Raw genomic sequence first — 16100 nt, forward strand, 5'->3', positions numbered from 1 at the left:
ACTCCCAGGAGGTCCCCAGAGGAGTCCTGTCCACAGAGACAGAGAGGAGAGGGTGGGAGCCAGGGCTGGGGCAGAGGGTGGGGAGTCCATGCTTCGTGGGGACAGAGTCTCCATGTGGGGAGATGGAACGTTCTGGAGACGGCAGGGGCGGGGGTTGGTGATTGCACGACAGTGTGAGTGTGTTTCATGCTGCTGAGCTGCGGGGTGCCTGGGTGGCTCAGTCAGTTAAGCATCTTCCTTCGGCTCAGGTCATGATCTCAGGGTCCTGGGATCAAGCCCCACCGCATCAGACTCCCTGCTCAGTGGGGAGTCTGCTTCTCCCTCTCCCTCTGCCTCTCCACCCCCACCCCCGCTCGTGCTCTCTCTTTCTCTCTCAAATAAATAAATAAAATCTTTTTTAAAAAATGCTTTGAGCTGTGCACTTAGAGATGGTTTAGATGGTAAATTTAATGTTATGTGTATTTTACCACAATAAAAAAATGGAAAAGGAGGAAAAATTGTTTAAGATGGTAGATTTTATCTTCTTTTTTTCTACAAGTTAAAGATAAACGGAGGAGCCAACTTTTTTGGGGGCGGGGGCCAACAGCAGTGGTTCAGCTGCCCCCCACCCTAAACGGTGAGCTAGGGAAGGGGAGAGAGGAGACCCAACTGTTAAATCCGTGGCTGACGCTAGATAAAGAGATACTGAGAAGGCCCGGTGAGGTGTGGTGGCGGGAGTGGGACAGAGGCTGCCTCGGAGAGGGGGTGGACCAGCAGCCCCAAAGATGCAGAAGGCGCCTCAGGACTGGGACGAGGAGCACCGTGGCTCTGCGTGGACCTGCTTCGTGGCCTTAGATGGGGTGCCTCTGCCTCCGTGGACGGGGCGCCACCTCTGTCTAGGTCTCGGTTGTCCCCATCAGAGAGGATGGTCCCAGTGTAGAAGGGGGGGAGGGTCAAGGGGCGGGGGAGGAGCTAGAGGGGGCGTGGCGCAGTGGCCAAGGGCAGAGCCAATCAGGAGAGGAAGGGGCGGGCCAGCCCTGAAGTGGTCCAGAGCCAGGGTGTGATTGACTGGACGTCGTCTTGGGGTGGGGGTGGGGCTGGGGCTGGGGCGGGGTGCAAAGCGTGAGAACTGCAGAGACAAGAGACATTGAGAGAGACAGAAGCAAGGAGAGAGAAGCCCCCAGAGAAAGGCTGATGAGATCAAAGGTATTTGAAAGATGTTTGCCTGAGGCCGGGTGTGGGAGGCAGGCAGGTGTCAGGTCCCCTTCGACGGACCCAGGGGACCGGGCCTCAGCCCTGGGCTTTGCCTCTAATCTCTGTGGACCTCATTTTCACTGCGTGTGAAATGAGACCATCGTTGGCCGCTCTGATGCTGTTGGACCCTGTGTCCACCACCCCCATCTCCCTCCCTCTGCCTCCCCCTCCCCCGCAGGATCCCCTGCGCAGAAGCCCTGGTGCCCATTTTTGCTCCAGGCAGGAGCTAATTAAAGCCGTATCCTTCCTTCTGGGATGAGCTCACCAAGCCCCCACTCCCACAGGCGGGGCCGGTTGATGGGGAGGGGTCTGCCTCAGGCCTGACAGGCTCCCTTGGAACCCTGGGGAGAAAGGCACCAGGCAGAGCTGAGGATGGTTTCTAGCATTTAAAAAACATTTGTTGTGAGAATGTAAAATGGTGCAGCCCCTGTGGGAAACAGTTTGGCGGCTCCTCAAAAAAGTTAAACATAGAATTACCATATGATCCAGCAATTCCACTTCTGGGTCTATACCCAAAAGAATTGAAAACAGGGACTCGAACAGATATTTCAAACAGATATTACACATATTCACAGCAGCATTATTCACAATGGCCAAAAGGTAGAACAACCCAAGTGTCCACCAACAGATGCATGGATAAACAAAATGTGGTCCATTCATACACTGGAATATTATTCTGCCTTAAAAAGTGGGGAATTCTGACCCATGTTACAACGTGGATGAACCTTGAGGATGTTATGCTCAGTGTCATAAACCAGACATAAGGGGGGTGGGAGGATGGGTTAGCCTGGTGATGGGTATTAAAGAGGGCACGTTCTGCATGGGGCACTGGGTGTTATGCACAAACAATGAATCATGGAACACTACATCAAAAACTAATGATGTAATGTATGGTGATTAACATAACAATAAAAAATTTAAAAAAATAAGCCAGACATAAAAGGACACATCCCTCAGGACCCCACTCCCAGGAGGTCCCCAGAGGAGTCCCGTCCACAGAGACAGAGAGGAGAGGGTGGGAGCCAGGACTGGGGAGGGGGTGGGGGAGTCCGTGCTTCATGGGGACAGATCCATATGGGGAGATGGAAAGTTCTGGAGATGGAGGGTGGGGGTGGTTGTACAACAGTGTGATTGTGCTTAACGCCATTGAGGTGTGCACTTAAAAATAGTTAAGATGGGGGGGCGCCTGGGTGGCTCAGTCAGTTAAACGTCCGACTTGTCTTGGCTCTGGTCATGATCTCAGGGTCATGAGATGGAGTCCCGTATAGGGCTCGGCGCTCAGCTGGGGGGTCTGTTTGAGATTCTCCCTCTTCCTCTGCCCCTCCCCTCCCACTGTGCTCTCTCTCTCTAAAAATAAACAAATCTTTAAAAAATGGTTAATAAGGTGAATTTAATGTTATGTGTATTTTACCAAAATAAAAAATTGTCATTGGGATATATTAAAAACATACCCCCCTAAGAAAAGTGCAGAACATGAAAGCATATAATGTAGCAAATAATCATAAAATCATGTAACCATTTCCCAGGTCAAGGAATAGAACATGGCAGTCACCGGAAATCCCAGTGCTTCCCATCCCATGACAAGCCCCTCCATCCCCCGGAGGTGACTGCTATCCTGGCTTTTGTGATAACCACGTCATTGCTTTTCATTATGGCTTCCCGCCCCGTGTGTGTCACTAATCAATGTAGCTGAGTACTTCCTGCTTTTGAACTTATATAAACGGAACCATAGCATATGTATACTTTGTGTCTAGATTCTGTTACTCAACAACAGATGGTTGTGAGTATCAGGAATTAATTCCTTTTCATAGCTGTGTAATATTTTCTCCTGTGAATATACTGCAAGTTGGCTGGCTATCCATTCTCCTGTGAGTGGGCATCTGGGTTGTCCACTGTTAGAGACTATCATGAAAAACGCTGCCATGGAACATTCTTATATAGGTGCTTTGATGCACAAAGGCATATCCAGGAATGGGATTGCAGGTTATAAGATAGGTTTATGTTTAGCTTTAACAGATTCCTTTAAACAGTTTTCCAAAATGGGTTGTACCAAAGAATTCTCCAACCAACGGTTCTGACAACATTAATGCTTCATTTTCACCAACCTTGGTTTTGCCAGCCTTTTAAATGTTAGTCATTATGGTAGGTGTATCACTGCATTTCATTGAGATTGTAACATACATTGCTATAGTTATTAATAAAGCTGGGCACCTTGTTGCTTTGTAGGAGTTCTTTATGTGCTGTGTAAATAAAGAATACTTTGTATTCTTTTATGGTTATATCTGATGCACACATCTTCCCCCAATCCATGGCTGGTCTTTCTACTCTTTTTTTGGTGTTTCTATTTTCTGAATTTAATCCCCCAAGGTCTTCAGGGAAAGGAGAGGCACTACGACAACTAGCCTAGGGCCTGAGAGAAATTAGGCACAACCAGCAAGAAACTGGACTGCAAGATGTGAAACAGAGGCAAAACCCTTCCTCCTTGGGCCCATTCTTGCCCGTGAGGCCTCATTTGCAGAAAATGGAGTGTGCTAGTCCTGGGAGTCTAGGATAGGACCCCCGAGCGACCTTCTAGGCCTTCAGCCTCTGGGTCCGGAAGGTTTTCAGCCAGAGGGACAGAAAGACCAAATTGCATGCCACTGTCCCCGGTGCTGAAATGCTTGCCTGTTCTCTTGACCCCTTAGTTTCTCTTTTTTTTTTTTTTTTTTTTTTAAAGATTTTATTTATTTATTTGAGAGAGAGAGAATGAGAGACAGAGAGCATGAGAGGGAGGAGGGTCAGAGGGAGAAGCAGACTCCCTGCCGAGCAGGGAGCCCGATGCGGGACTCGATCCAGGGACTCCAGGATCATGACCTGAGCCGAAGGCAGTCGCCCAACCAACTGAGCCACCCAGGCGCCCCTTAGTTTCTCTTTTCTAATGGGGAGAAATGTGTGATGTTTACCCCTTTCTGGGTAAATACAGCCTTGATGTTCAGTTAGTTCAGTTCCTGTTAGGGTTTAATTGGATCCCCCCTCCCCAAAATTCATATGTCGCTGTCCTAACCCCTCAGGACCTCAGAATGGGACCTTATTTGGAAAATGAGCCATTGCAGATGTAATGAGTTAAGGTGAGGTCATCCTGGAGGAGGGTTAGCCCCAATGCTGTAGGACTAGTGTCCTCACAAAAGGAGGAAATTTGGGCACAGAGACACACACTCAGGGAGAAGGCCAAGTGATTATGAAGGCAGAAATCTGGGGGATGTATCGACAAGCCCAGGGACAGCAAGGACTTCCAACAAACCACCAGAAGCTGGGAGAGACCTGAACCAGATTCTCCCTCCATTTCGAAGGAACCAACTCAACCCGCACCTTAATCTCAGACTTCTGGCTCCCCGGACGGTGAGCAAACATGTTTCTGTTTTTGAAGACCCCTGGTTTGTGGTACATTTTTTCCACAGCTCTAGCAACCTAATACAGTCCCCAATCAGCACAGACTTTCAGTGGTATTAATAAAGTTCACTGGCTTCTAATACTAATAAACTTGTACTCAGTATTGACTCACTCAATCCTTATAACAACCCCACAAAGTAGCTGCTAGTATTGCCTTCATTTTACACATGAGTGTCCAGGGCACGGAGTGGGGAAGTGACTTGCCCAGGACCACACAGGTGGTAAGTGTGTGCTCATCCAGGCTCCATGGACAGTTTGCTAACCACTGGGGCACACTGCCCGGAGCTTGCATCTTTTTAAAAATTTCCCCAGGGCCTAGGGTGAGGATCACAGGCCCCTGATTCACCCCTTCCCGAAAGGAGCTTTAAAATTGTGCCAGGATCAAATGCTCGTTCAAATACACGGACCCCATTTTAATTGTTTGAAGTCTGTTTGCTGTGTCCTAGTCCCACAGAGACCTTTTGAGGGAAGTCACAACCCAACCAAAGCCTACATTGGGTGAACCTCTCGTCTCAATTTCAGCCCTGGCCACCCCTACCCCACACATCAGCCTCACCAATGACAAGGGGGCCAAGTCTGGTGTCCAGCAGCCCCTTCCCATGCTGGCCATGCCCTGGGGTTCTTCCCAGAGTGCTCAGCACTTGACCATCCCTTCAAACCCACACCCGTTTTCTTTCTTTTTTTTTTTTTTTTAAAGATTTTATTTATTTATTTGACAGAGAGACACAGCGAGAGAGGGAACACAAGCAGGGGCAGAGGCAGAGGGAGAAGCAGGCCTCCCACCGAGCAGGGAGCCCGATGCGGGGCTCGATCCCAGGACCTGGGATCTTGACCTGAGCCGAAGGCAGACGCTTAATGACTGAGCCACCCAGGTGCCCCCCCACACCCGTTTTCAAAGCCTGGACCAGGACTGATCTGCGGTGGGGTGCTGTTAATGCCCACAGATCTCTCTAGGCCCAAAGACAGAGCAGGGACCAAAATGGAGGAATCATTGGGGGAACAAGAGTATGTATATATGAAAGTTTCCTAATAACTAGATCTGTGTCATCACAGCTCCTTTGGGAGGCAGGGAGCTCCCCATCTCTGGAGGTAAGCAGCAGTGACTCCCCAGAGAGGAAACTTCTTTGCCAGAGAATCCTGAGAGTCCCTCCTCATGCTAAGATCCTCTGCTCTCTGGTCTGAGATCTGAGCTTTTGGGATTTCATGACTCAAAGTTGTAATGATGATAATAATAGTTAGTGTCCACTGTGAACCAGGCATCCTTACAGGGGCACATCACTGGTATCAACCCTTTGAGTCCTCAGACTAGCCCAAGAGAATTGCATGATTGTATTTATTATTATTATTAAAGACTTATTTATTTAGAGAGAGCGAGCACGGGGTGGGGGAGGGGCAGAGGGAGAGAGAATCTCAAGCAGACTCCGCTGAGCTTGGAGCCCGACGTGGGGCTCAATCCCACGACACTGAGATCACGACCTGAGCTGAAACCAAGAGTCGGACGCTCAACCGACTGAGCCACCCAGGCGCCCTGGTATTTTATTTATTATTATTTGCATTTTGCAGGTAGGGAAACTGAGACAGCAGCCACACAGGTAACATAGTGACGGGGCCAGAGGCGGGATTGGAACTCCAGAGGACTAACTCCAGTCTGTGCTTCCTCGACCTCAATATTCCCCCTCTTATAAAGATAGTAGTAGTCACGACAACAGCTCCTTCACGGAGCACTTGGACAGGGTGGCCATTATCCTGGGGGCTTGGCTCCACCCCCCTCGCCCCCTCTCCTCCCTGCAGGAATCCCGTAAGGTGGGTCTTATGCAGATTATGCAGGGAGGCTTGCCTAAGATGCACAGCGGGAAAGGGTAGAGCCGGAGTTTGAACCCAGGGGCATCTGACATCATGGGTTTCACTGCCATCCACTGTGCTTAGAGGCTTTGATCTCCAGGGTGTGGCTGTGGAGTGGCAGGGGCTCCCAATTCTGCCATCTTCCCTGAAATTCACTCAAAACCTTTGATGTTTTAAGACAAAGGTGGCCTTAAGAGCATCTATGAAAAGACAATTATGCGCCACCTTCTATCTAGTGTAGACACCGATTGTCTGATATGCAGATAGATGGAATCATTAGGGGGTGACTTAACGATACAGGCCTCCCAAACATGGGGCTCTGGGGCAACCCCACAGAGCCTTCAGTGGTGGGAAGAATTGTGCCCAACTTACAGATGAGAAGACTGAGGTTCACAGTGACCCAGGTCACCTGGAGCCCATATCTGCATGACTCCATTGCCCAGGGCTCTTCCCCCAGCCCACAAGGACACTCCTCTATCCAGCCTGGGAGATTCTGTCTCTGAGGAGGGGGGCAAAGTTGACCATAGTCCCTCCGTAGCAACCAGTCTCTGTTCACCCTGGCCTCCAGGGAAAATGCCCTGACTAATGGGCGATCCTAAGGCTGGGAAAAGGTGCAAAAGACACACCCCCATGTGTGGTCAGCCTGGGGCAGAGGGTGGGACAAAGGGCTAGGGGAAGCCCAGAGGACAAAGGATGGCTCTGTCTGGCACTGAGGGTGTAGGGAGCAGGCTGGGGAGTATGGCAGGTGTCAAGCGATGTTGTTGGGGGGAGGGGAGCATAAACACTTTGCTCGGCAGGTGAAGACAATGAACTGAGTCGAAGGTAGTGGGGAGCCACAGAAGATGTGTGGGCAGGGGAGGGCACAGAGGTGTGTGCTGGGAAGATCCTCTGGGGCCAGCATGGAGGAGGGACTGGAGTACAGGACAGAAGGCTAAGGTCAGGAAGGTGAAGACTGAGCTGGGGCCATGGGGGCAGAGAGGAAAGACGGATGGGACCTTCAGAGGGGGTCTCTGGGGGACAAGGGGCTGGGGGTAGAGGCGGGGCGGAAGCCCAGGGCCATCCCTGGGAGGGTGTAGCGGATCGTAAGGTGGCCCTCCAGAAAAGATATGTGTACATCCCAGACCCTATGCATGGGAACTTATTTGGAAAAAGGGACTGTAATTAAGATGTAATTAAGGATCTTGAGATGAGATCCATCCTGGATAACGAGGTGGACTCCAGATCCAACGACAAATGTCCTTGTAAGAGACAAGAGGAGACACAGAGAGAAGAGAGACCACGTGAAGACGGAGGCACAGATGGAGGGACGCGGCCACAAGCCAAGGGGAGCCTGGAGCCCCCGGAAGCTGAAAGAGGCAGGAAGATCTGTCCCCTGGAGCCTCCCGAGGGAACACAGCCCCTTGATCTCAGACTCCTGTTCTCAAGGACCAGGGAGAAGTCTGCTCTTTTAAGCTAAGTTTGTGGTCATTCGTGACCGACGCCCCAACAGACTCACTGCTCACTGGATGGAGATCCAGTAGGAAGAGCAGTTTGGAAGAAAGATGCAGAATCTGGTTTGGGTCCTCAGACCCATCTGGGGACTTGGGAGACATCAGGGGAAGGATCACCCCCAGGGCTGGCTAAAAATCCCCCAAATGTCCCAGCAAGGAAGTACCAACTGAGGACAGAGCCAAGCCCTGGGTCAGATGCCACGGCCTCAGCTGGAACCCTCCTTCTAAACTGGTGGATATTTGCATCCCATGTTACAGATGCGTGAACCCAGGCTCAGAGAGGCTTAGCAGCTTTCCTGAGGTCACACAGCAAGTCACAAACAAGGCCTGGAACTGAACCCAACCTGGGGGTGGGCACAGGGCTTCCGAGTTTCAGAAAATCCCAGAGTGTGGGGGACTACTTGAGTGGCCTAAATAAAAATAGTTTTTAAAGTTGTTTTTTCCTTCTTAGTATTCATGGTCATTATTTTCATGCCCGAGTGTGGGATTTCTGTCACTTCCGGGGAGCCGGGCAGGTCTGGGAACTGGCCATGTCCCCCTGCACCCCACGCTCGGCCTCTCACCCACCACCCTGGAGCTCGCCACGCCTTGGTCCGCACACGCCCACCCTCATCTGTGTCCCCATCCTTTCTCCTCCACCCCCGCGACCCAGCCTGTGTCCCCTCCAGAGGAGGGGGGTGAGGCACCTCTGCGGCTCTCCCTGGGCCTGTGCGGCGCTCTAACTGCCCATCAGGAGTTACTGTCCCACTGGACTCGGAGGCCCTGAGGGTGGGAACCAGGTGTGCCGGCCACTGGACCTGTCCCCAGGGCCCAGCACTGGGCCCAGCACGCTGTGTGTTCAGCAAGAATTTGGTCACAGCTCACAGCCTCCATGCTGGTTGAGCACCCATCCACGCCCTCCTGGACCTGTGGTCCCCTCTGCCCTGGTCTCCCCATGGCCACTGCTGCCTCCCTCACCCCTACAACCGGCCCCCCAGGGGCCACCAGAGGGCGCCTGTGAGCACCTCGTCTGCCCACAGCTCTCCAAGGCTCCCTCCTCCCTGGGGTAGAAGCCTAATCCTCCCCACACGGTTCCTAAGGCCCCCACAACCTGCCCTGTCCCCTCCCTGTCCTCCCCTCCTCCCTCTCTCCCCCAGCCCACTCTGCCCCAGCCACACATGCCTCGTCTGTTCCTCCAACACACCAGGCCCTCCTGCCCCAGGACCTTTGCACGGGTTGTTCCGGAATGTGCTTCTCCAGATCTCTGCACAGTTCACTCCCTTCCTTCAGGTCTTGGCTCAAATGTCACCTCCTTAGTGGAGCCTCCTTTGAGCACCCTGTTTAAAGTTACAGCCCTCAATCACCCCCTCACCCTGCTCTATTTTTCCTCTGCCCCCATCACCGTCTCTATGATGCATACAGGTTTCCCTCACTATCCAAAAGTAGAGTGTTCCTGTGAAACCTCCTGTCAGCCTAAATGGCATACAGCAAGGAAGCAACCACCTTTAATTTATATGGAAAACTTTTTGAACATTCCCAGACTCAAAAAATAACCTCCCTTAGGCTTTTCAGATACTTTAGGACACATCTTGCTAATGGATGCACAGAATGAACCAAGGTAAAGCACAGATGCTCACACAGTTCAGAGCCCTGGCGGCTGATGCTCAGATGCCAAGCGTGGTCCCAGGGAAGGCGCGCGGTGGGGCCGTGCTCACTGCTGGGGGAGCATTGCTCACTGCAAAACCAGCGCCGAATGCTCATTTTGCTTTCTGCTTTTATTCATAAAAGCAAAAATCCCCTTCGGATTTCTTTCAGTTGCCAAAAAGAGGTATTCACGTAGGCCTTTCATGGAAGTGAAGTAGGGTAATACAAACTTTCCAAAAGCAGGGGTGCCCACATTATATTTATTTCTGTTCCCCACGCCCACTGAAATGTCCCTTCCACAAGGACAGAGGTTTTTACGTTTGATTTGGGGGGGGTACCTAGATAGTGCCCAGCACACAGTAGGTGCTCAATGGATACTCGTTGACTGAATGCTTGTGTTTTCAAGCTGACCTGCTAATATCAAGGCGACCTCTCTGAGGGCAGGGGCATCTGATCCATTTTCATCCCTCCCCGGTCTTACCCTGCGTGGCACGCAGTTATTCAGTATTTCCTGAGCACCTATTATGCACCAGCTGTACAATGGAAACAGACGCAGGAAAGACCCCTTGCTCATTGCTGATCACTAATATCTCCCGCTTCCCTCGCCAGCAAGGACCGACCACAACGGGTCGTGTGAACCCTCCTCTCAAATCCCGTGGGCCCCCAACCCCCTGCACTCCAGGTGCCCTGCGTTCTTGGTCTTTAACCTTGGCTCTGTGATCTAGCCCGGCCCACTGCCCCCTCTCTGCTGTGTGATCTTGGGTCACTTAACCTCTCTGAGCCTCCACTAAGGATTACAGAAGACATTCCCATGTGCTGTGGGGCCACCCTCCACCAGCCACCTGCCCCCGGACACCCTCTCTGTTCCCCTCCATCCTTTCAGCCCCAGGCTGTCCCCACCTGCTAACAACAGTGGGGTTGACAGGCTCTCTCCCGTACTCATCACGCCTCCCCTCACTTACAAACTCATGGACTCCTGTGCAGGAGGGCAGGGCTTCACACCCTAGGCTCACGCTCCTGGACCCCTCCAACCAGCGCACCATCTCTGGGGTGGCCTCCTCCCTCCCCGGCTGAGCTCCTCCTCTGCCCCAGACTTACTCGTTGGGGCTTCTCAGGCCTCGTCTGGACACGCACCCCCAATCTCCTGCCCACAGCCATCTTGACTTCTCCCACAGACTGTCACCACGGCTACACCACTGGTCCCTCCATCCGTACACCCACCCACCTGTCCATCCACCTAGCCACCCATCCACCCACCACCCACCTGTCCATCCACCTAGCGACCCATCCACCCACCACCCACCTGTCCATCCACCTAGCCACCCATCCACCCACCACCCACCTGTCCATCCACCTAGCCACCCATCCACCCACCACCCACCTGTCCATCCACCTAGCCACCCATCCACCCACCCACCTGTCCATCCACCTAGCCACCCATCCACTCACCACCCACCTGTCCATCCACCTAGCCACCCATCCATTCACCACCCACCTGTCCATCCACCTAGCCACCCATCCATTCACCACCCACCTGTCCATCCACCTAGCCACCCATCCACCCACCCACCTGTCCATCCACCTAGCCACCCATCCACCCACCACCCACCTGTCCATCCACCTAGCCACCCATCCACCCACCACCCACCTGTCCATCCACCTAGCCACCCATCCACCCACCACCCACCTGTCCATCCACCTAGCCACCCATCCACCCACCCACCTGTCCATCCACCTAGCCACCCATCCACTCACCACCCACCTGTCCATCCACCTAGCCACCCATCCATTCACCACCCACCTGTCCATCCACCTAGCCACCCATCCATTCACCACCCACCTGTCCATCCACCTAGCCACCCATCCACTCACCCACCCACTTGTCCATCCATCTGTAATCCCTTCATTTACCCATTCTTCCACTTATCCACCCATTGGTCCATCCATCCACCCATCCATTCACCACCCACCTTTCCATCCACCTAGCCACCCATCCACTCACCCACCCACTTGTCCATCCATCTGTAATCCCTTCATTTACCCATTCTTCCACTTATCCACCCATTGGTCCATCCATCCACCCATCCATTCACCACCCACCTGTCCATCCACCTAGCCACCCATCCATTCACCACCCACTTGTCCATCCATCTGTAATCCCTTTGTTTACCCATTCTTCCACTTATCCACCCATCTGTCCGTCCATCCTTCCTTCCATACATCCATCCGTCCATCCATCCATCCATCCCTCCATCCATCCACCTGTCCATCCACGCACCTGCTGTGTTCCAGGCACTATTCTAGGCCCTGGGGACACAGCCGTGAACACAAAAGGCAAAAGACTTCGTCCTAATGGGGTTTCCTAATGGGGGGAGGAGAGAAAAGCAAAATAACATAAAAAACAAAATCTATGATCTATGGTATGTCGGAAGTCTTCATTTTCACAGGGAAAAAAAAAGGAAAGCAGGGAAGAAGGGTTTGGAGCGCTGGAGAGTGGCTGTGATTATAAATCATGTCTGCGGGGAGGCAGCATCGAGAAGGTGAAGGTTGAAAGGCATGAGGAAGGAGCATGCGAGTATGTGGGGGACAAGGAGGCTTCACCAAGGAGGTGACATCTGAGCCAAGACCTGGAGGAAGTGGGAGAGTGAAGCCTGCAGAGATTTGGGGGAACAGCATCCCAGGTAGCAGGGATAGCTCATGCAAAGGCCCTGGGGCAGGACTGGCCTGGTGTATTGGACAAACAGCAAGGTGGCCCGTGTGTCTGGGGCAGAGTGGGTGAGGGGGAGAGAGGGAGGAGGGGAGGGCAGGGAGGGGCAGGTCAGGTCTTGCAGGGCCTTGGGGCTGCAGAGAGCACTCTGGTCACTCTCTGGAATAGGGCCATTCCAGGCACTGTTGGGGTGCTGAGCAGCATCCCTGGCCCCCATCCACTGGATGCCAGGAGCACCACCAGTTGTGACAACCACAGATGTCCTGAACATCACCTGGTGTCCCCTGGGGGCAGAACTGTCTCAGGTGAGAACCACTTTGCTAGATCCCTTCCTCTTCTCTACCTCCCCCACCGAGAGCTGATGATTTGACCCCTTAAATATGTCTCCCCAGTACCCTCAAGTCAAAGCCAAGATTGCCTGCCTTTGCAGTCCTTCCCAACCTCACCACTGCTGCCTTCTGGACTCTTCTCTCAACATTCCCTACATTGCCCTTAACTCCGATCCACTTGTAATTCCCCAGACATGCAGCCTTCAGGCCTCAGGCCTGACTCTGGAATTCCAGCCCCTCCCCCATAGCCCTGCTCTCCTCTATGCAGCTTTTCCCCCAAATTGTGGTAGAATACACATAACATAAATTTACCATCTTAACCATTTCTAAGTGCACAGCTCAGTGGCGTGAAGCACACTCTCATCCTCATGCAGCCACCCCCACCCTCCGTCTCCAGAACTTTCCATCTCCCCACACGGAGACTCTGTCCCCGTGAAGCACAGACTCCCCACCCCCTGCCCCAGTCCCGGCTCCCACCCTCTCCTCTCTGTCTGTGTGGACAGGACTCCTCTGGGGACCTCCTGGGAGTGGGGTCCTGTGGGATGTGTCCTTCGGGGTCTGGCTCCTCTCACTGAGCACAGTGTCCTTGGGGTCCCTCCTTTCTGTCGTGGCAGGTGTCGGGGTCCCTTCCTTTCTAAGGCTGGAGAGTGTTCCCTCGTGGGGACTGACCGCACCGTGTTTATCGATTCATCCTTCAGTGGATGCTTGGGTTCTTTCCACTTTTGGCCGTTGTGAATTGTGCTGCTATGAACATCAGTGTGCAAATAGCTCTTGGAGACTTTCATTCTTTTTGGGTCTGTATGAACTGCTGGCTCATGTGGCTCATGTGTGAGCTTCTGAGGAACCGCCAGACTGTCTTCCAGAGCACCTTCCCGGCTCACATCCCCCCAGCCATGCGCGGGCTCCGATTTCTCCACATCCTCGCAGACTCCCGTTGCCTGGTCTGTTTTAGAACAGCCGTCCTGCTGCGTGTGGGGTGGCACCTCATTCGCGGTACCCTCGACCCCAGGACATCCGCTTTGCCCGTCCCCAGCACACATCACCATCCCTTAGGACCAGCACAGACATTCTGTCCACCTCTCCCAGAGCCGTGTGCTCCCTGTGGACGCACATTAGGTCTTGTGCTCTCAAAACTGGCACATAGTAGAGACTCAAGAAATCGCTGAGAGGCGGGGAGGTAGGTGGATGAAGAAAGGAGCTTGCAGCCCCAACCATCTGTGTGTCCTTGGGGAGGCTTTCTCCCCTCCCTGAGCCTCCATCTCCCCCTGTGGTCAGGTTGCTCTGGGCACCCCCCAGCCGCGGTGGGGCGGCCTCACCTGCTCCCTCCCCCAAGCAGAGGGTCAGGGACAAGGACTCTCTCTCCTAGCCCTCACGTGTTTACCCTGACCGCACCGCCAGGCAATCCACCATCCTCAGGAGGTCCCAGGGGGGCTGGGTGCAACCATGGTGGCAGAAAGCTCCATCTGCTCCAGGACTCTCTGTGCCTTAGTCTCCCCATCTAGAAAATGCAGGACCCAGAGTCCATGTTCTTCAGATTCTGAGCTCCCTAAGGGACCCTGTCTTTTCCCTGCCCACTGCCTTCAAGGGTTCCCACCTCACTCAGGGTAAAACCACAATCCCAGAGTCCTCTCCAAGACACATGAAACTCAGCACAACCTGCCCCATCTCCTCCTTCCTCCCTCCCCTCACTTTCTCTACTCCAGCCACATGGACCTCCTCGCTGCTTCTCCGACAGGTCAAACTCATTCTGACCTCAGGGCCTTTGCATGCACTGTTTCCGGCCCTGGAATGCCTTTCCCTTGGCTTCAGACCCACAGCTTCCTCATCTGTCATTTGGGTCACCTCCTCAGAGGTGTCTTTTGGTCTTTGGCCACCCAAGGTAAGCTGTCACCTTCCAACATACATCCTACGTTATCTTCTTCATAGCAACTCAGTCCAATCTAAATCTTACTTATTTGTTTCCCCATTTATTATCAGTCCCCCCTCTCCCTGGGATTGCTTTGTGTCCCCAGAGCCCAGCTCAGTGCCTGACACACAATGGAGACTTGATAAACAATTGTTGACATCTGACTGCCTGGCCATGTATCGAGGACACCTACAATATGAAAGACATCACTCAGAGTCATTACATTAATCACATGATATAAGTGAACTCTAATTTCTACAACTACTCTGGAAGACAGCTATCAATATTCTTTATCTTTTACAAATGAGGAAGCTAAGGCTCAGAAAAGATGAGGTGGCTTATCTAAGATCACACAGAAGCAAAAAAGCAGAGCCAGGAACAGAAACCAAGCCTGTCAGACTACAAACCTGATGGGTCATTCCCATCTACCATGTGAGGAGGAAGGTGGTAAATGCTGGGGAGGTATCCATCTTCCACCCATGCATCCACCCATCCAGGCATCCACTCACCCATCCATCCTTCCATTTTCCATCCACCCACCCATCCATCCATCCATCATCTGTCTACCCATCCATCCATCCTTCCATCTGTCTACCTACCCATCTACTCATCCATTCCCCCATCCATCCATCCACCCATCCATCCATCCACTCACCCATTCATCCATCCACTCACCCATCCATCCTTCCATCTTTCCATCCGTCCCTCTATCTATCCATCCATCCAACCATCTATCCACCCACACACCCATCCATCAATCCATTCAGGCTTCCATTCATCCGCTCTTTCATCTACCAGTCCACTCATACATCCACCAACAAATTGTCATCCATCCATTCATCCATCCATCCATGCCTGCACCAATCTACTCCCTTAACCATCTATCTATCCATATTGTAGCCAGCCCACCCTCCCACAACCAGCCACTCCCCACCCTCCCATCCTCTCATTCCCACATGCCCTTGCCCATTCTCATGCTCCACTTCCAAATGGCAAATAAGACACAGTCCTTGCACTCATAGAGCTTATGTGTCAGTGATGATCCTCATGACCCCAGGCCAACAGGACCATTGGTAGGTCAGTGTCTTCCAAACCTAGTAGCCCCTTCTTCTGGCACTGGTCATTTTCAGTCCAAGGACAGCCAGCCTCCCTCAATGGCTTTTACCCTGAGCCTGCATCTCCACAATCACACCTCTTTCTCTGCCTCCTCCACTCCTCTTCCAAAGTGGGTCAAGGCTCAGTTTGGGAGGTTTGCCTTGCTATATTGCTGTGTGACTTGGGGCTGAGTTACACCCTTCTCTGAGCCCCAACTCTTCATGTGATCCATGTGGGGGAGGGGAACTTGGTTCTCTGAGAACACATGTCTGCTTCTTTGCATTCCTCTTTCCCCACAGTGTGGGCTCACCCCAAGGGGAAACTTCCTCTTTTTCCATCCAGGTGCGTAGGAAGTAGGCATATCCTGAATGAGGCTAGGAGGCTGGAAAGAGGCTGGCTATGGCAGGTAGAGAGACATGAAGCTCCCTTTCCACACAAGTCTGAGT

General features: G+C 52.7%; 1 protein-coding gene across 10 annotated transcripts in view; it reads right to left on the reverse strand.

The window, feature by feature from the left end:
* Positions 1-16100, reverse strand: part of CELF5 (CUGBP Elav-like family member 5) — a 51175-nt gene that overhangs the window by 29464 nt on the left and 5611 nt on the right. The window lies entirely within an intron of this gene.

Source organism: Halichoerus grypus, chromosome 1 (genome assembly GCF_964656455.1).
Source record: "Halichoerus grypus chromosome 1, mHalGry1.hap1.1, whole genome shotgun sequence".
NCBI lineage: Eukaryota > Metazoa > Chordata > Mammalia > Carnivora > Phocidae > Halichoerus > Halichoerus grypus.